Source organism: Scyliorhinus torazame, chromosome 21 (genome assembly GCF_047496885.1).
Source record: "Scyliorhinus torazame isolate Kashiwa2021f chromosome 21, sScyTor2.1, whole genome shotgun sequence".
NCBI classification, from domain to species: Eukaryota; Metazoa; Chordata; class Chondrichthyes; order Carcharhiniformes; family Scyliorhinidae; genus Scyliorhinus; species Scyliorhinus torazame.
In genome coordinates this window covers 1,751,085-1,771,985 of record NC_092727.1, presented here as the reverse complement: position 1 = coordinate 1,771,985, position 20,901 = coordinate 1,751,085, and the positions used below count along the sequence as shown (strand labels likewise).

General features: G+C 57.8%; 1 protein-coding gene across 1 annotated transcript in view; it reads left to right on the top strand.

Moving 5' to 3' along the window:
- LOC140398097 (uncharacterized) overlaps positions 1–20,901 on the top strand; it is a 102,955-nt gene that overhangs the window by 7,985 nt on the left and 74,069 nt on the right. The window lies entirely within an intron of this gene.

Here is a 20,901-nt window from a genome sequence, read left to right as displayed (position 1 = left end):
TTCTGCAATAGCCTATCTAGATGATTATGAATCTTGTCTCTTATAATCCCCTCCAAGACTTTACCCACTACAGACGTGAGGCTCGCCGGTCTATAGTTGCCGGGGTTGTCTCTACTCCCCTTCTTGAACAAAGGGACCACATTTGCTATCCTCCAGTCCTCTGGCACTATTCCTGTAGCCAATGATGACATAAAAATCAAAGCCAAAGGTCCAGCAATCTCTTCCCTGGCCTCCCAGAGAATCCTAGGATAAATCCCATCAGGCCCCGGGGACTTATCTATTTTCAGCCTGTCCAGAATTGCCAACACCTCTTCCCTACGTACCTCAATGCCATCTATTCTATTAGCCTGGGGCTCAGCATTCTCCTCCACAACATTCTCTTTTTCCTGAGTGAATACTGACGAAAAATATTCATTTAGTATCTCGCCTATCTCTTCAGACTCCACACACAATTTCCCATCCCTGTCCTTGACTGGTCCTACTCTTTCCCTAGTCATTCGCTTATTCCTGACATACCTATAGAAAGCTTTTGGGTTTTCCTTGATCCTTCCTGCCAAATACTTCTCATGTCCCCTCCTTGCTCGTCTTAGCTCTCTCTTTAGATCCTTCCTCGCTACCTTGTAACTATCCATCGCCCCAACCGAAACTTCACACTTCATCTTCACATAGGCCTCCTTCTTCCTCTTAACAAGAGATTCCACTTCCTTGGTAAACCACGGTTCCCTCGCTCGACGCCTTCCTCCCTGTCTGACCGGTACATACTTATCAAGAACACGCAGTAGCTGATCCTTGAACAAGCCCCACTTATCCAGTGTGCCCAACACTTGCAGCCTACTTCTCCACCTTATCCCCCCCAAGTCACGTCTAATGGCATCATAATTGCCCTTCCCCCAGCTATAACTCTTGCCCTGCGGTGTATACTTATCCCTTTCCATCATTAACGTAAACGTCACCGAATTGTGGTCACTGTCCCCAAAGTGCTCTCCTACCTCCAAATCCAACACCTGGCCTGGTTCATTACCCAAAACCAAATCCAACGTGGCCTCGCCTCTTGTTGGCCTGTCAACATATTGTTTCAGGAAACCCTCCTGCACACACTGTACAAAAAACGACCCATCTATTGTACTCGAACTATATCTTTTCCAGTCAATATTTGGAAAGTTAAAGTCTCCCATAATAACTACCCTGTTACTTTCGCTCATACCCAGAATCATCTTCGCCATCCTTTCCTCTACATCCCTCGAACTATTAGGAGGCCTATAAAAAACTCCCAACAGGATGACCTCTCCTTTCCTGTTTCTAACTTCAGCCCATACTACCTCGGAAGAAGAGTCCCCATCTAGCATCCTCTCCGCCACCGTAATACTGCTCTTGACTAGCAGCGCCACACCTCCCCCTCTTTTGCCTCCTTCTCTGAGCTTACTAAAACACCTAAACCCCGGAACCTGCAACATCCATTCCTGTCCCTGCTCTATCCATGTCTCCGAAATGGCCACAACATCGAAGTCCCAGGTACCAACCCATGCTGCCAGTTCCCCTACCTTGTTTCGTATACTCCTGGCATTGAAGTAGACACACTTCAAACCACCTACCTGAACACTGGCCCCCTCCTGCGACGTCAAATCTGTGCTCCTGACCTCTATACTCTCATTCTCCCTTACCCTAAAACTACAATCCAGGTTCCCATGCCCCTGCTGCATTAGTTTAAACCCCCCCAAAGAGCACTAACAAATCTCCCCCCCAGGATATTTGTGCCCCTCAGGTTCAGATGTAGACCATCCTGTCTGTAGAGGTCCCACCTTCCCCTGAAAGAGCCCCAGTTATCCAAAAATCTGAATCCCTCCCGCCTGCACCATCCCTGTAGCCACGTGTTTAAATGCTCTCTCTCCCTATTCCTCATCTCACTATCACGTGGCACGGGCAACAACCCAGGGATAACAACTCTGTTTGTTCTAGTTCTGAGCTTCCATCCTAGCTCCCTGAAAGCCTGCCTGACATCCTTGTCCCCTTTCATAGATTACATAGATTACATAGAACATACAGTGCAGAAGGAGGCCATTCGGCCCATCGAGTCTGCACCGACCCACATTAATCCCTCACTTCCACCTTATCCCCGCAACCCAATAACCCCTCCCAACCCTTATGGACACTAAGGGCAATGTAGCATGGCCAATCCACCTAACCTGCACGTCTTTGGACTGTGGGAGGAAACCGGAGCTCCCGGAGGAAACCCACGCAGACACGGGGAGAACGTGCAAACTCCGCACAGACAGTGACCCAGCGGGGAATCGAACCTGGGACCCTGGCGCTGTGAAGCCACAGTGCTAATCACTTGTGCTACCGTGCTGCCCTACCTTTCCTACCTATGTCGTTAGTGCCAATGTGGACCACGACTTGGGGCTGCTCCCCCTCCCCCCTAAGGACCCGGAAAACACGATCCGAGACATCACGTACCCTTGCACCTGGGAGGCAACATACCAAACGTGAGTCTCTCTCGCTCCCACAAAATCTCCTATCTGTGCCCCTGACTATAGAGTCCCCAATTACTAATGCTCTGCTCCTCTCCCCCCTTCCCTTCTGAGCAACAGGGACAGACTCCGTGCCAGAGGCCCGTACCCCATGGCTTACCCCTGGTAAGTCCCCCCCCCCCCACCACAAGTATCCAAAGCGGTATACTTGTTACTCAGGGGAACGACCGCAGGGGATCCCTGCACTGACTGCTTTTTCCCAGTCCCTCTTACAGTTACCCACCTATCTCCAATCTTTGGTGTAACTAATTCCCTGAAGCTGCTATCTATGACCCCTTCTGCCTCCCGAGTGATCCGAAGTTCTTCCAACTCCAGCTCCAGTTCCCTAACTCGGTCTTGGAGGAGCTGGAGATGGCAGCACTTCCTGCAGGTAAAATCAGCAGGGACACTAACTGCATCCCTCACCTCAAACATCCTGCAGGAGGAACATTGCACTCCCTTCCCTGCCATTCCTCTAACTTTCTACCAAGATCTGGCTTTTAATAAAATTAAATTTTTATAAAAAATAATAATAATATAATAAAATATGGTACTTACCTCAGACCAAAGGGTTTTATTATTAGGTTAGAGGAGGAGGGTGGGTGGGAGACACTACACGTGTAGTGTAGCTTCTTCCCCACTGTCACCAGACTCCTGAATGAGCCTCTTATGGACTGAACTGATCTCTTCACAGAGCTTCTCTACTGAGTCGTACTACACTCCTGTATGCTTCACTTGATTAGTGTGTCTGTGTATTTACATTGTGTATCTATTGCATGTCCTGTGTTTTTTCATGTATGGAATAATCTGTCTGGACTGAATACAGAACAATACTTTTCACTGAACCAAATCCAAATCGATCAGACACTTCTGCAGCTACAGCCCACAGGCCAGGTCACAAATGCCCTGTTTTCCCAGCCAGCTGACTATATGAACTTTGAGGGCAGCACGTGGCGCAGTGGGTATCACTGCTGCCTCACGGCGCTGAGGACCCGGGATCGATCCCGGCCCCGGGTCAGTGTCGGCGTGGAGTTTGCACATTCTCCCCGTGTCTGTGTGGCTCTCACCCCCACAACACAAAGATGTGCGGGGTAGGGGGATTGGCCACGCGAAATTGTTCCTTAATTGGAAAAAGTCAACTGGGTACTCAAAATTTATTTATGAACTTCGATCTGGACCAGGCCCATCAAGATGCCCAGGCAGCAGGATTCTCTGCCATCAATGGGAGGCCCCCGGTCCAGGGGTTATAGATAGCACGTCTATAGATAGCGTTCACCAAGCTGTTGGGGGCTGCCCTTCATTACCAGGAAGGGGGATGTGGTGATATGCACACAGGCATAGCTGTATAAATGTATAAAGCTGTTTATCAGTGTATGTAATCATAGGTATGACCTCTGGATGGTGGGGGTCTGGGTCTGGGAGATGAGGGTCTGGGTGGTGGGGTCTGGGTGGTGGGGTCTGGGTGTTGGGGGTCTGGCTGGTGGGGATCTGGGTGGTGCGGGTCTGGGTGGTGCGGGTCTGGGTCTGGGTGGGGGGGTCTGGGTGGTGGGGGGCTGGGTGGTGGGGGTCAGGGTGGCGGGGGGCTGGGTGGTGGGGGTCTGAGTGGCGGGGGTCTGAGTGGCGGGGGTCTGGGTGGTGCGGGTCTGGGTGTTGGGGGTCTGAGTGGCGGGGGACTGGGTCTGGGTGGCAGGGGGCTGGGTCAGGGAGGTGGGGGTCTGGATGTTGGGGGTCTGGGTGGCGGGGGTCTGGGTGGTGGGGTCTGTGTGGTGGGGGTCTGGGTCTGGGTGGTTGGGGTCTGGGTGGTAGGGGTCTGGGTCTGGGTGGTGGGGGTCTGGCTGGTGGGGGTCTGGGTCTGGCTGGTGGGGGTCTGGGTCTGTGTGGTGGGGGTCTTGGTCTGGGTGGTGGGGGTCTGGGTCTGGGTGGTGGGGGTCTGGGTCTGGGTGGTGGGGGTCTGGGTCTGGGTGGTGGGGGTCTGGGTCTGGCTGGTGGGGGTCTGGGTCTGGGTGGTGGGGGTCTTGGTCTGGGTGGTGGGGGTCTTGGTCTGGGTGGTGGGGGTCTGGGTCTGGGTGGTGGGGGTCTTGGTCTGGGTGGTGGGGGTCTGGGTCTGGGTGGTGGGGGTCTTGGTCTGGGTGGTGAGGTCTGGGTGTTGGGGTCTGGCTGGTGGGGGTCTGTGTCTGGGTGTTGGGGACCTGGGTGGTGAGGGTCAGGGTGGCGGGGGTCTGGGTCTGGCTGCGGGGGTCTGTGTCTGGGTCTGGGTGGTGGGGGTCTGGGTGGTGGGGGTCTGGGTGGGGGTCTAGAATATAGAACATAGAACATTACAGCGCAGTACAGGCCCTTCGGCCCTCGATGTTGCGCCGACCTGTGAAACCACTCTAAAACCCATCTACACTATTCCCTTATCGTCCATATGTCTATCCAATGACCATTTGAATGCCCTTAGTGTTGGCGAGTCCACTACTGTTGCAGGCAGGGCATTCCATGCCCTTACTACACTCTGAGTAAAGAACCTACCTCTGACACCTGTCTTATATCTATCTCCCCCCAATTTAAAGCTATGTCTACTCATGCTGGACATCACCATCCGAGGAAAAAGGCTCTCACTGTCCACCCTATCTAATCCTCTGACCATCTTGTATGCCTCAATTAAGTCACCTCTTAACCTTCTTCTCTCTAACGAAAACAGCCTCAAGTCCCTCAGCCTTTCCTCATAAGATCTTCCCTCCATACCAGGCAACATTCTGGTAAATCTCCTCTGCACCCTTTCCAAAGCTTCCACATCCTTCCTATAATGCGGCGACCAGAATTGCACGCAATACTCCAAATGCGGCCGCACGAGAGTTTTGTACAGCTGCAACATGACCTCATGGCTCCTAAACTCAATCCCTCAACCAATAAAAGCTAACACACCGTACGCCTTCTTAACAACCCTCTCAACCTGAGTGGCAACTTTCAGGGATTTATGTACATGGACACCGAGATCTCTCTGCTCATCCACACTGCCAAGAATCTTACCATTAGCCCAGTACTCTGTCTTCCTGTTATTCCTTCCAAAATGAATCACCTCACACTTTTCTGCATTAAACTCCATTGGCCACCTCTCAGCCCAGCGCTGCAGCTTATCTATGTCCCTCTGTAACTTGTAACATCCTTCCGCATTGTCCACAACTCCATCGACTTTAGTGTCACCTGCAAATTTACTCACCCATCCCTCTACGCCCTCCTCCAGGTCATTTATAAAAACGACAAACAGCAGTGGCCCCAAAACAGATCCTTGTGGTACACCACTAGTAACTGGACTCCAGTCTGAACATTTTCCATCAACCACCACCCTTTGTCTTCTTCCAGCTAGCCAATTTCTGATCCAAACTGCTAAATCACCCTGAATCCCATGCCTCCGTATTTTCTGCAGTAGCCTACCGTGGGGAACCTTATCAAACGCTTTACTGAAATCCATATACACCACATCAACTGCTTTACCCTCATCCACCTGTTTGGTCACCTTCTCAAAGAACTCAAGAAGGTTTGTGAGGCACGACCTACCCTTCACAAAACCGTGTTGACTATCTCTAATCAAATTATTCCTTTCCAGATGATTATACACCCTATCTCTTATAAACCTTTCCAAGACTTTGCCCACAACAGAAGTGGTGGTGGGTGTCTGGGTGGTGGGGGTCTGGGTGGTGAGGGTCTGGGTCTGGGTGGTGGGGGTCTGGGTGGTGGGGGTCTGGGTGGTGGGTGTCTGGGTGGCGGGGGTCTGGGTCTGGGTGGCGGGGGTCTGGGTCTGGGTGTTGGGGGTCTGGGTAGTGAGGGTCTGGGTGGCGGAACTTCCGGTTGCGGCTATGCCTAGGTAGGTCGCACGTTCGGCAGCTCCCGCCGGGAACAGACTTTTGGGCTCTTCAGAGGGGCCCCAACGGCAATTGTTCGATGGCTTCCAGTGTGGGAAGGTGACAGCAAGGTCCCCCCAACATTATATGGATTGGACCAGGAGTGGAGCGGTTAAAAAAGTGATCCTGGTGCAGCGAAAAGTGCAAGGGAGGAAAAGCAAGATGGCGGCGGGTGGAGACCAAGCAGCGTGGGCACAGTGGTCGCAGGAGCAGCAGGAGTTCCTTAAACGCTGCTTTGAGGAGCTGAAGACAGAAATGCTGGCGCCAATGAAGGCGGCGATTGAGAAGCTTGTGGAGACCCAGAAGGCCCAAGGGGTGGCGATCCAGGAGGTGCGGCAAAAAGCCTCGGAGAACGAGGACGAGATCTTGGGCCTGGCGGTGAAGGTGGAGGTGCACGAGGCGCTGCACAAGAAGTGGGCGGAAAAATTCGAGGACCTGGAGAATAGGTCGAGGACGAAGAATCTTCGGATTCTGGGTCTCCCTGAAGGAGTGGAGGGGCCCGATGCCGGGGCATATATGAGCACGATGCTCAATTCGCTGATGGGTGCGGGAGCTTTCCCGAGGCCCCTGGAGCTGGATGGGGCTCATCGGGTCCTGGCAAGGAGACCCAAAGCCAACGAGGCACCAAGGGCTGTAGTGGTGAGGTTCCACCGCTTTATGGACAGAGAGTGTGTCCTGAGATGGGCCAAAAAAGAGCGGAGCAGCAGGTAGGAGAACACGGAGATCCGAATTTACCAGGACTGGAGTGCGGAGGTGGCTAAGAACAGGGCTGGTTTCAACCGGGCTAAGGCGGTGCTCCATCGGAAGGGGGTGAAGTTCGGGATGCTGCAGCCAGCGCGATTGTGGGTCACGTTCCAAGATCGGCACCACTATTTTGAAACGCCGGATGAGGCAGGGAACTTTATCCAGACTGAAAAGTTGGACTCAAATTGAGGGTTTGTCGTGGGGGATGTTTACTGTGTTTACCGCGTTTGGGGAATGTTCTTTTGCTTTTGGTGCTGAGTGGGGATGGGTGAATGGATTTGATGTGGGGGCTGTGGGAGAGTGTGGGCGTCGGTGTTGGAGGGGCAGGGCCCCACGGAGGAAGAGGGGGGGGGTGGAGGCCCGGGGATGGGGAGTTGGGGTAAAGCCGCAAAAAGGAGCTGCGCCAGAGGGGGCGGGGTCGGCTCAGGAAAGCGCGGGCTCTTTCCCACGTTAGGGAAGGATGGGGGCGGGGCCGGGGGGGAGGGGGAAGGGCGGTGCCGGAGAGGAGTGCACACTGACTGCCAAGGGGTGGGGGGATTCTCACACTGGGGGATCGATGGAATGGCGGGAGAGGCCGGGGTCAGCAGGAGTCAGCTGACTTACGGGAGTGTCATGGGGGGAGCAAAATGGCTAGAAGTGGATCTAGCGGGGGGGGGGGCGGGGTGGAGGGGGGAACAGGGTTGCTTCTGCATTGGCCAAAGGGGAGCTGGAAGTAGGAGAGGTAATCGGGGCGGGGGTCCGCCGCCTGGGCGACTGGAGGGTGTGGGAGGCGCGGGCACGTGGCTGGCCTAGAAAAGGAGATGGCGATTCGGCAGGGGTGGGGAGCGAGTCGCCCCCCGATCCGGCTGATAACTTGGGATGTGAGGGGCCTGAACGGGCCGGTCAAGAGGGCCCGGGTGTTCGCGCACTTAAAGGGACTGAAGGCAGACGTGGTTATGCTCCAGGAGAAACATCTGAAGGTGGCAGATCAGGTTAGGCTGAGAAAGGGATGGGTAGGGCAGGTCTTTCATTCAGGGCTGGATGTGAAGAACAGAGGGGTTGCAATTGCAATACTGGTGGGGAAGCGGGTGTCGTTCGAGGCGCTGAATATTGTGGCGGATAATGGAGGTCGATATGTGATGGTGAGCGGTAGGTTGCAGGGGGTGCGGGTGATACTGGTGAACGTATCTGCCCCGAATTGGGATGATGCCGGATTTATGAAACACCTGCTGGGGCGGATTCGCCAGGGAATTTCCCGTCTTTCCCACGTCCATAGAGCCTACTCCCGGATAGATTTTTTCATTTTGAGTAGGGCGCTAATCCCAAAAGTGGAGGGAACGGAATATTCGGCCATAGCCATCTCGGACCACCCCCCGCATTGGGTGGAGCTGGAGTTGGGGGAGGAGAGGGACCAGCGCCCGCTGTGGCGCCTTGATGTGGGACTGTTGGTGGATGAGGAGGTGTGCGGGGGGGTGCGGGGGTGTATTGAAAGATATTTGGAGGCCAACGACAATGGGGAGGTGCAGGTGGGGGTAGTCTGGGAGGCGTTGAAGGCAGTGGTCAGGGGAGAGCTAATCTCCATTAGGGCCCACAGGGAGAAGAGAGACGGGAGGGAGAGGGAGAGGTTGGTGGGGGAGATCTTAAGGGTGGACAGGAGGTATGCAGAGGCCCCCGAGGAGGGGCTATTTAGGGAGCGACGGAACCTCCAGACGGAATTCGACCTGTTGACCATGGGGAAAGCAGAGGCGCAGTGGAGGAAAGCGCAGGGGCGGTTTATGAGTATGGGGAGAAGGCGAGTCGGATGCTGGCACACCAGCTTCGTAAGAGGGAGGCAGCGAGGGAGATTGGTGGAGTTAGGGATAGAGGGGGGAATACGGTGCGGAGTGCGGTGAGAATAAACAAGGTATTTAGGGACTTCTATGGGGATCTGTATAGGTCTGAGCCCCCAGCGGGGGAGAAGGGGATGCAACGATTCCTAGATCAGCTGAGGTTCCCGAGGGTGGAGGAGGAGCAGGTGGCAGGTTTGGGGGCGCCGATTGGGCTGGAGGAGCTGGTTAAAGGATTGGGGAGCATGCAGGCGGGAAAGGCCCCGGGGCCGGATGGGTTCCCGGTTGAATTCTACAGGAAATAAGTGGACCTGCTGGGCCCGTTGCTAGTGAGGACTTTTAATAAGGCGAGGGAGTGGGGGACCTTGCCCCCGACAATGTCCAGGGCGCTGATTTCTTTGATCTTGAAGCGGGACAAGGATCCATTGCAATGTGGGTCGTATAGACCGATCTCGCTCCTCAATGTTGACGCTAAGTTGCTGGCGAAGGTGCTGGCTACGAGAATTGAGGACTGTGTCCCGGGGGTGATTCATGAGGACCAGACGGGATTTGTGAATGGTAGGCAGCTAGATACAAATGTGCGGAGGTTCCTCAATGTGATTATGATGCCCTCGGTGGAGGGGGAAGCGGAGGTAGTGGCAGCTATGGACGCGGAGAAGGCCTTTGATCGGGTGGAGTGGGAGTATCTTTGGGAAGTGTTGCGGAGGTTTGGGTTCGGGGAGGGGTTCATCAGTTGGGTCAGGCTGCTATATAGAGCCCCAGTGGCGAGTGTGGCTCCGAACCGGCGGAGGTCGGAGTACTTTGGGCTGTTCCGAGGGACGAGGCAGGGGTGCCCCTTATCCCCCTTGCTGTTTGCACTGGCAATTGAGCCGCTGGCCATGGCACTGCGGGAGTCCAGGAAATGGAGGGGACTGGTCCGGGGGGGAGAGGAACACCGGGTGTCGCTGTATGCTGACGACCTGTTGTTGTATGTTGCGGATCCAGTGGAGGGGATGGCGGAGGTCATGCGGATCCTTAGGGAGTTTGGGGACATTTTGGGGTATAAACTCAACGTAGGGAAGAGTGAGCTCTTCGTGGTGCATTCAGGGGACCAGGGGAGGGGGATAGATGAGCTACCGGTGAAGAGGGCGGAAAGGAGCTTTCGGTACCTAGGGATCCAAGTAGCTCGGAGTTGGGGGCCCTCACAAGCTCAATTTGACGCGGTTGGTGGAGCAGATGGAGGAGGATTTTAAAAGATGGGATATGCTGCCACACTCACTAGCGGGTATGGTGCAGTCGGTCAAAATGACGGTCCTCCCGAGGTTTCTCTTTGTGTTCCAGTGCCTTCCCATTATGATCCCCAAGGCCTTTTTCAAATGGGTAAGTAGGAGCATCATGGGATTTGTGTGGGCGAGTAAGACCCCGAGGGTGAAGAGGGTGTTTCTGGAGCGTAACAGGGACAGGGGGGAGCTGGCGCTGCCGAATTTGTGTGGCTATTATTGGGCAGCCAATGTGGCGATGATCCGTAAGTGGGTAATAGAGGGAGAGGGTGTGGCGTGGAAGAGGTTAGAGATGGCGTCCTGTGTGGGCACGAGCCTGAGGGCGCTGGTGACGGCACCGCTGCCTCGCCCGCCGACAAGGTACACCACGAGTCCGGTGGTGGCAGCAACGCTGAAGATCTGGGGGCAGCTAAATACAAATGTGCGGAGGCCCATTTGGAGGTGGAAGGTGGGAGCCTCGGTTTGGTCCCCAATTCGGGAGAACCATTGGTTCATCCCGGGAAGGATGGATGGGGGTTTCGGAGCTGGCATCGGGCAGGGATTAGAAGAATGGGGGGCCTGTTCATCGGTTTGCGAGCCTAAGGGCACTGGAGGAGAAGTTTGGGCTACCCCTGGGAAATGCTTTCAGGTACATGCAAGTGAGGGCGTTTGTGAGGCGGCAGGTGAGGGAATTCCCATTGCTCCCAGCACAGAGGATTCAGGACAGGGTGATTTTGGGTGTATGGGTTGGAGAAGGCAAGGTTTCGGCGATTTACCAGGAGCTGAAGGAAGAGGAGGAGGCCTCGGTGGAGGAGTTAAAGGGCAAGTGGGAGGAGGAGCTTGGGGAGGAGATAGATGAGGGTCTGTGGGCTGATGCCCTGAGTAGGGTTAATTCTTCCTCCTCTTGCGCCAGGCTCAGCCTAATACAGTTTAAAGTTACTCACAGAGCGCATATGACACGGGCGAGGCTGAGTAGGTTCTTTGGGGTGGAGGACAGATGTGGGAGGTGCTCAGGGAACCCAGCAAATCACGTCCATATGTTCTGGTCGTGCCCGGCACTGGATGGGTTTTGGAGGGGTTTTGCGAGGACTATGTCCAAGGTGGTGAACGCCCGGGTCAAGCCGAGCTGGGGATCAGCATTATTTGGGGTATCGGACGAGCCAGGAGTGCAGGAGGCGAAAGAGGCCGGTATTCTGGCCTTTGCGTCCCTGGTAGCCCGGCGGAGGATTTTACTACTATGGAAGGATGCGAAGCCCCCTAGTGTGGAAGCCTGGATCAATGACATGGCAGGGTTCATCAAGCTGGAGAGGATAAAGTTTGCCTTGCGAGGGTCTGTGCAGGGGTTCCTCGGGTGGTGGAACTGTTCCTAGACTATCTCGCGGAGCGTTAGGAGGAGGTCAGCAGCAGCAGCCCTGGGCGGGGAGGTTTCTTTTGGGGTGGCGTTCGGGTGAAGGTTTTTTCCCCCTATTTGTGTTTTTAAATGTTATATGGGGCGTTACTGTATATGGGGAAAATCCAATGTATAATTTCTGATCGAAAAATATGTTGAAAAATTTGAATAAATATATATATTTTTTTAAAAAGAGGTTCTGGGTGGTGGGGGTCTGGGTGGTAGGGGTCTGGGTGGGTGTCTGGGTGGCGGGGGTCTGGGTGGTAGGGGTCTGGGTGGCGGGGGTCTGGGAGGCGGGGGTCTGGGAGGCGGGGGTCTGGGTGGCGGGGGTCTGGGTGGCGGGGGTCTGGGTGGCGGGGGTCTGGGTGGCGGGGGTCTGGGAGGCGGGGGTCTGGGTGGTGGGGGTCTGGGTGGTGGGGGTCTGGGTGGCGGGGGTCTGGGTGGCGGGGGTCTGGGTGGCGGGGGTCTGGGTGGGGGTCTGGGTGGCGGGGGTCTGGGTGGGTGTCTGGGAGGCGGGGGTCTGGGAGGCGGGGGTCTGGGTGGCGGGGGTCTGGGTGGCGGGGGTCTGGGTGGCGGGGGTCTGGGTGGGGGTCTGGGTGGCGGGGGTCTGGGTGGGTGTCTGGGAGGCGGGGGTCTGGGTGGGTGTCTGGGTGGCGGGGGTCTGGGTGGCGGGGGTCTGGGTGGGGGTCTGGGTGGCGGGGGTCTGGGTGGGTGTCTGGGAGGCGGGGGTCTGGGTGGGTGTCTGGGTGGCGGGGGTCTGGGTGGGGGTCTGGGTGGCGGGGGTCTGGGTGGGGGTCTGGGTGGCGGAGGTCTGGGTGGGTGTCTGGGTGGCGGGGGTCTGGGTGGCGGGTGTCTGGGTGGCGGGGGTCTGGGCGGTGGGGGTCTGGGCGGTGGGGGTCTGGGTGGTGGGGGTCTGGGTGGTGGGGGTCTGAGTGGCGGGGGCCTGGGTGGGGGTCTGGGTGGTGGGGGTCTGGGTGGGGGTCTGAGTGGCGGGGGCCTGGGTGGTGGGGGTCTGGATGGGGGTCTGGGTGGTGGGGGTCTGGATGGGGGTCTGGATGGTGGGGGTCTGGGTGGTGGGGGTCTGGATGGGGGTCTGGGTGGTGGGGGTCTGGATGGGGGTCTGGGTGGTGGGGGTCTCGGTGGTGGGGGTCTGGGCGGTGGGGGTCTGGGTGGTGGGGGTCTGGGTGGCGGGGGTCTGGGTGGTGGGGGTCTGGGTGGTGGGGGTCTGGGTGGTGGGGGTCTGGGTGGTGGGGGTCTGGGTGGTGGGGGTCTGGGTGGCGGGGGTCTGGGTGGATGTCTGGGTGGTGAGGGTCTGAGTGGTGAGGGTCTGGGTAGCGGCAGGCGGGCTGATGCTGGGTAGATGATTTCAACTCCGCCTGCGGCCCGATGGAGGTTGTTGGTCTTCTTCCGACACTGAACGGTGGTTCTCCTGGTCAAGCTGCCCGCACGACCGCTGCTGCCTCTCTGCCCGCATTGACCGCTGCTGCCTCTCTGCCTACGCTGACTGCTGCTGCCTCTCTGCCCGCATTGACCGCTGCTGCCTCTCTGCCCGCACTGACCGCTGCTGCCTCTCTGCCCGCACTGACCGCTACTGCCTCTCTGCCCGCACTGACTCTGCTGCCTCTCTGCCCGCATTGACCACTGCTGCCTCTCTGCCCGCACTGACTCTGCTGCCTCTCTGCCCGCACTGACTGCTGCTGCCTCTCTGCCTGCACTGACCGCTACTGCCTCTCTGCCCGTACTGACCGCTGCTGCCTCTCTGCCCGCACTGACTCTGCTGCCTCTCTGCCCGCACTGACCGCTGCTGCCTCTCTGCCCGCATTGACCGCTAGTGCCTCTCTGCCCGCACTGACTGCTGCTTCCTCTCTGCCCGTACTGACTGCTGCTGCCTCTCTGCCCGCACTGACTCTGCTGCCTCTCTGCCCGCACTGACTGCTGCTGCCTCTCTGCCCGCATTGACCGCTACTGCCTCTCTGCCCGTACTGACCGCTGCTGCCTCTCTGCCCGCACTGACTCTGCTGCCTCTCTGCCCGCACTGACCGCTGCTGCCTCTCTGCCCGCATTGACCGCTAGTGCCTCTCTGCCCGCACTGACTGCTGCTTCCTCTCTGCCCGCTGCTGCCTCTCTGCCCGCATTGACCGCTACTGCCTCTCTGCCCGCACTGACTGCTGCTGCCTCTCTGCCCGCACTGACTCTGCTGCCACTCTGCCCGCACTGACTGCTGCTGCCTCTCTGCCCGCATTGACTGCTGCTGCCTCTCTGCCCGCATTGACTGCTGCTGCCTCTCTGCCCGCATTGACCGCTGCTGCCTCTCTGCCCGCACTGACTCTGCTGCCACTCTGCCCGCACTGACTGCTGCTGCCTCTCTGCCCGCATTGACCGCTACTGCCTCTCTGCCCGCACTGACTGCTGCTGCCTCTCTGCCCGCACTGACCGCTGCTGCCTCTCTGCCCGCACTGACTGCTGCTGCCTCTCTGCCCGCACTGACCGCTGCTGCCTCTCTGCCCGCACTGACTCTGCTGCCACTCTGCCCGCATTGACCGCTGCTGCCTCTCTGCCCGCACTGACCGCTGCTGCCTCTCTGCCCGCACTGACCGCTGCTGCCTCTCTGCCCGCACTGACTGCTGCTTCCTCTCTGCCCGCACTGACTGCTGCTTCCTCTCTGCCCGCATTGACCGCTACTGCCTCTCTGCCCGCACTGACCGCTGCTGCCTCTCTGCCCACACTGACCGCTGCTGCCTCTCTGCCCGCACTGACCGCTGCTGCCTCTCTGCCCGCACTGACCGCTGCTGCCTCTCTGCCCGCACTGACTGCTGCTTACTCTCTGCCCGCACTGACCGCTGCTGCCTCTCTGCCCGCACTGACTCTGCTGCCTCTCTGCCCGCACTGACTCTGCTGCCTCTCTGCCCGCACTGACTCTGCTGCCTCTCTGCCCGCACTGACCGCTGCTGCCTCTCTGCCCGCACTGACTCTGCTGCCTCTCTGCCCGCACTGACCGCTGCTGCCTCTCTGCCCGCACTGACTCTGCTGCCTCTCTGCCCGCACTGACCGCTGCTGCCTCTCTGCCCGCATTGACCGCTACTGCCTCTCTGCCCGCACTGACCGCTGCTGCCTCTCTGCCCGCACTGACCGCTGCTGCCTCTCTGCCCGCATTGACCGCTACTGCCTCTCTGCCCGCATTGACCGCTACTGCCTCTCTGCCCGCACTGACCGCTGCTGCCTCTCTGCCCGCATTGACCGCTACTGCCTCTCTGCCCGCATTGACCGCTACTGCCTCTCTGCCCGCACTGACTCTGCTGCCTCTCTGCCCGCACTGACTCTGCTGCCTCTCTGCCCGCACTGACCGCTGCTGCCTCTCTGCCCGCATTGACCGCTACTGCCTCTCTGCCCGCACTGACTCTGCTGCCTCTCTGCCCGCACTGACCGCTGCTGCCTCTCTGCCCGCACTGACCGCTGCTGCCTCTCTGCCCGCACTGACTCTGCTGCCTCTCTGCCCGCACTGACCGCTGCTGCCTCTCTCCCGCACTGACTGCTGCTGCCTCTCTGCCCGCACTGACTGCTGCTTCCTCTCTGCCCGCATTGACCGCTGCTGCCTCTCTGCCCGCACTGACTCTGCTGCCTCTCTGCCCGCACTGACCGCTGCTGCCTCTCTGCCCGCACTGACCGCTGCTGCCTCTCTGCCCGCACTGACCGCTGCTGCCTCTCAGGCGCCATTGGCAGTCCTGTTGCTGGTCCTCCGACCCTCTCAGGGGAATAGGGTGTCCCGTCTCACATCTACAGCGCCCAGCCGCCTGGCCAGGTCGCTATCTCCGTTGCGTGCTGGCTAGAGTGTCTTCGAAAGGGGTTTATCTGTAGGTCCCCCTTGTTAGCGGGGAGCTGTTTGGGGGGTGTAGCACCATCGATCACACATGAGGCGAGACGGAGAGAACTTCAATCGAGGCTTTATTGAGCAGACTTGTTCAGACTTGTTCCCCAGCAGCTCAGTCACAGAATGCAGCTGCGGGGAGTAAACCGGGTTCTTATACCCCGCCTTTCTGGGTGGAGCCCAGTAGGCGGCAGATCCAATCGAGACCCAGCATCTGTCCTCCAATAGCTCCTCGGCATTCATGGTGTACCGTATTACCCCTAATACATACCACCACATTCACCCCTTGTTAAAAAAGAACCCGGCGTGGTGGTGGGTGGTATGGTGGTCGGGGTTTACAGGGTCGGTGCCTGAACCATTGAACTATATCCAATCATGCCGCTTTTACCGGGCCACTGAATTATATACATCTTAAGTCGACTCGATGAGTCGAGTGGTGCTCTGGTCGCCCTCTCCGATCGTCTCAGCCCGGGTGGTGGTGGTGGTGGTGGTGCTGGCTCGGGTCCGGTCGACTCTGGGAGCATCGCGCTGTCCCTCTCTGTTTCCTTACTCCTGGATGGGCCTGGGAGGAGAACCGATCCCCCCCGGAAGGGGGTGGCTGTAGGGTGCACCGGGAGTGAGGGGGAGGTGATTGGTGTTGGGGGGGGGGGGGGTGTGGGAAGCTCCGGCGGGCGCCAGGTCCCGCAGAGAGACCGTGTCCTGTCGGCCGTCTGGGTACGCCACGTAGGCGTACTGCGGGTTTGCGTGGAGTAGATGTACCTTCTCCACCAGTGGGTCTGATTTGTGCGCCCGCACATGTTTCCGGAGCAGAATGGGTCCCGGGGCTGCCAGCCAGGTCAGAAGTGACGTTCCAGAAGCGGACCTCCTAGACAAGGAGGCGCTCGTGCAGCGTTTGGTTCGTGGTGGTGCACAGCAGGGACCGGATAGAATGAAGGGCATCCGGGAGTACTTCCTGCTAGCGGGAAGTTGGGAGACTCCTAGACCGTAGGGCCAGTAGGACGGTCTTCCAGGCCGTTCCATTCTCCCTCTCTACCTGCCCGTTCCCCCGGGGGTTGTAGCTGGTCGTCCTGCTCGAGGCTATGCCCTTACTGAGCAGGAATTGACACAGCTCGTCACTCATGAAGGAGGACCCCCTGTCGCTATGGATGTAGGCGGGGAAACCGAACAGTGTAAAGATGGTGCATAGGGCTTTAATGACAGTGGCCGCGGTCATGTCGGGGCAGGGGATGGCGAAGGGGAAACGGGAGTATTCGTCAACGACGTTAAAAAAGTACGTGTTGCGATCGGTGGAGGGGAGGGGGCCTTTGAAGTCCAAACTGAGGCGTTCAAAGGGACGGGAAGCCTTTATCAGGTGCGCTCTATCTGGCCTGAAAAAATGTGGTTTGCACTCTACGCAGATTTGGCAGTTCCTGGTGACTGTACGGACCTCCTCGACGGAGTAGGGGAGGTTGCGAGCCTTTATGAAGTGGTAGAAATGAGTGACCCCCGGGTGGCAGAGGTCCTTGTGGAGGGCTTGGAGATGGTCCACTTGTGCGTTGGCACAAGTGCCGCGAGATAGGGCATCGGACGGCTCGTTCAGCTTTCCAGGACGGTACAAGATCTCATAATTGTAGGTGGAGAGTTCGATCCTCCACCGCAGGATCTTGTCGTTTTTTATCTTGCCCCGCTGTGCATTATCGAACATGAAGGTTACTGACCGTTGGTCAGTGAGGAGAGTGAATCTCCTACCGGCCAGGTAATGCCTCCAATGTCGCACAGCTTCCACTATGGCTTGGGCCTCCTTTTCGACTGAGGAGTGGCGGATTTCTGAAGCGTGGAGGGTCCGGGAGAAAAAAGCCACAGGTCTGCCCGCTTGGTTGAGCGTGGCCGCCAGAGCTACGTCGGACGCGTCGCTCTCGACTTGGAAGGGGAGGGACTCGTCGATGGCGCGCATCGTGGCCTTTGCGATATCTGCTTTGATGCGGCTGAAGGCCTGGCGAGCCTCTGTCGACAGGGGAAAAGTAGTGGACTGGATTAGTGGGCGGGCCTTGTCTGCGTACTGGGGGACCCACTGGGAGTAATAAGAAAAGAAGCCCAGGCAGCGTTTCAGGGCTTTGGCACAGTGGGGGAGAGGGAACTCCATGAGGGGGCGCATGCGTTCAGGGTCGGGGCCTATCACTCCATTACGCACTACGTAGCCAAGGATGGCTAGACGGTCGGTGCTAAACACGCATTTTTCCTCGTTGTAGGTGAGGTTGAGGGCGTTAGCTGTCTGGAGGAATTTGCAGAGGTTGGCGCCGTGGTCCTGCTGGTCGTGGCCGCAGATGGTGACGTTGTCGAGGTACGGGAACGTGGCCCGTAAACCGTGCTGGTCGACCATTCGGTCCATCTCCCGTTGGAAGACCAAGACGCTGTTCGTGACGCCGAATGGAACCCTTAAGAAGTTGTATAGCCGCCCGTCTGCTTCGAAGGCAGTGTACCTGCGGTCACTGGGGCGAATGGGGAGCTGGTGGTAGGCGGACTTAAGGTCCACGGTGGAGAAGACCTTGTACTGTGCAATCCGATTGACCATGTCGGATATGCGGGGGAGAGGGTACGCATCTAGCTGCGTGTACCTGTTGATGGTCTGACTGTAGTCTACGACCATCCTTTGCTTCTCCCCAGTCTTCACTACTACCACCTGGGCTCTCCAGGGACTATTGCTGGCCTGGATTATGCCTTCCTTCAGCAGCCGCTGGACTTCGGACCTGATAAACGTCCAGCCCTGGGCGCTGTACCGTCTGCTCCTAGTGGCGACGGGTTTGCAATCCGGGGTGAGGTTCGCAAACAAGGAGGGTGGTTCGACCTTGAGGGTCGCGAGGCCGCAGATAGTCAGTGGGGGTATAGGGCCGCCAAATTTGAATTTTAAGCTCTGGAGGTTGCATTGGAAATCCAACCCCAGGAGGGTGGGAGCGCAGAGGTGGGGAAGGACATACAGCCGGTAATTTTTGAACTCTCTCCCCTGCACCGTTAGGTTTGTGATGCAGAACCCTTTGATTGCAACGGAGTGGGACCCCGCCGCCAGGAAAAAATTTGGGGTGCTTGGCCGAATTACAAGGGAACAGCGTCTTACCGTGTCCGGGTGAATAAAACTCTCCGTGCTCCCCGAGTCGATCAAACACGGCGTCTCGTGCCAGTTCACCAGCACCTTTGTCGTTGTCGTCTGGAGCGTCCGGGGCCGCGACTGGTCGAGGGTCACCGATGCCAAACGTGGTTGCTGCATCAGATCGATGTCTTCAGGCAGTGTGGAGCCGTCCACACTGGGGTCCTTGCCTGTCAGCCAAGATGGCGGCGTCCATGGATCACACGCGGCCGGGGGTGGACAAAATGGCCGCTCCCATGGATCGCACGCGGCCCGTGGGTAGTAAGATGGCGGTGCCCGTCCCTCCTCATGGTGTCCGGGGCCCAAAATGGCGACGCCCATTGGCCGCCCGTGGGTCGCTGGGGGGGTTGAGTCCGTGGTCCCGTTTGTTCCCCGAAGATAGCGGCGACCCCACGGGACTGGCACACCGCTGCGTAGTGCCCCTTTTTACCACACCTTTTGCAGGTGGCCGAGCGGGCCGGGCAGCGCTGGTGGGGGTGTTTTGGCTGCCCGCAAAAATAGCAGCCCCCGGGTGGTCTGGGATTCTGGCTGCGCACGCTTGCGGAGGGGTGGGGGGTGCTGGGAGGTCGGTCGCGGCGGGGGTCCACGGAGCCCAAGGGGCTGCAGCGCGGTCGGGGGCGTAGGCGCGGGCGTTTTGGGAGGCCACGTCGAGGGAGGCTGCAAGGGCCCGTACCTCTGTGAGTCCGAGAGAGTCTTTCTCTAAAAGTCTCTGGCGAATTTGCGACGATGCCAAACCTGCTACGTAAGCGTCTCTGATCAGGAGGTCCGTATGTTCCTTCGCCGTTACCGCTGGGCAGTTGCAGTTTCGTCCCAGGATCGTTAGAGCATTGAAGAAATCGTCTAGCGATTCCCCGGGGATTTGTCGTCTCGTCGCGAGCTGGTAGCGTGCGTAGGCCTGGTTGACGGGCCTAATGTAGATCTCCTTCAGCAAGTTGATCGCCGCTGGGAATTCTTCCGCGTCCTCGATGAGTGAGTAGATTTCGGGACTCACCCTGGAATGCAGGACCTGCATCTTCTGGTCTTCTGTTGGTCTGCCGGGGGACGTTCGGAGGTATCCCTCAAAGCACGCCAGCCAGTGCTTAAACACCAATGTTGCGTTAGCTGCTTGGGGGCCGATTCCGGAGCTCCATATTCCTTTTTAAGTCTGCTCAATAAATTGTAGCACCATCGATCACACACGAGGCGAGATGGAGAGAACTTCAATCAGGGGCTTTATTGAGCAGACTTGTTCAGACTTGTTCCCCAGCAGCTCAGTCACAGAATGCAGCTGCGGGGAGTAAACCGGGTTCTTATACCCCGCCTATCTGGGTGGAGCCCAGTAGGCGGCAGATCCAATCGGGACCCAGCATCTGTCCTCCAATAGCTCCTCGGCATTCATGGTGTACCGTATTACCCCTAATACATACCACCACCGGGGGGTCCTGTCGAATCAGCTGGCTCGACAACCCAGTTCCACCGTGAAGCCCTTGGAAGATCATTTCCAGCTCTAAGTGGTCGGGTCAGCCATGGGGAAGCACCAATAAATCACACCGATACGTCAATTTGAACTTTTCCCATTAAATCGCATCCCAGAGAGAACAGAGATTCACGGAGAGAGTCATAATAGATAAATAATTATTGAATTTAAAAATGAGTGAGGAAATAATAGTTCAAACCTCCAGTAAATAATTTCACCATTGACCACCCACCGTGGGCAAGATTCTCCGCAGCTCCGTGCCAAAATTGTGTTTGCCACAGGAGCAGAGAATCTCCGGGCCCCGAGAATCGGCATGTCCGCGGAGTACTCCGCGCGGCTGGAGGGCCATTGCCAGAGGCCCGCGCAGCGATCCTCCGCTCCCGGCCCGCCAGGTTCCCGACGGCGTGGAACTAACCTGGTATTGCCGGTCGAAACTCTCGCGTGCCGACTGCGGACTCGGACTGCGGGCTCCCTGGTGGGGGCCGGGGGGATTGGACACCGGCGGGGGTGGGGAGGGGAGGGGGCCTTATGGGCATCCGGGGGAGAGATCAAGCCGGACGGATCTTTCGGCTCGCGGCCGGTCAGGGGGGTCTACATTTTCCAGCTGCCTCCGCTGTCCGATGGAGCCCGCCGCCGTCCGCATGCACAGACTCCAGACCGGAAGTGTGGGGACCCATATCTGCATCTAAAGCTGCGTCAACCACCCTGGGTCCCTGCAAGCCCCCTGAAGGTGAGTGAATAGACAAATCTTTTTTATTGACAACTTGGGAGAATCCAGTCCCATATCTCCGAGTGAGTTCACTCAGAACACAATCTCTACAAAGGTTTCATCCAATGAATTATTCCTCTTTGGTGAATACATTACTTACAGTTTCTATTGTCTGAATGATG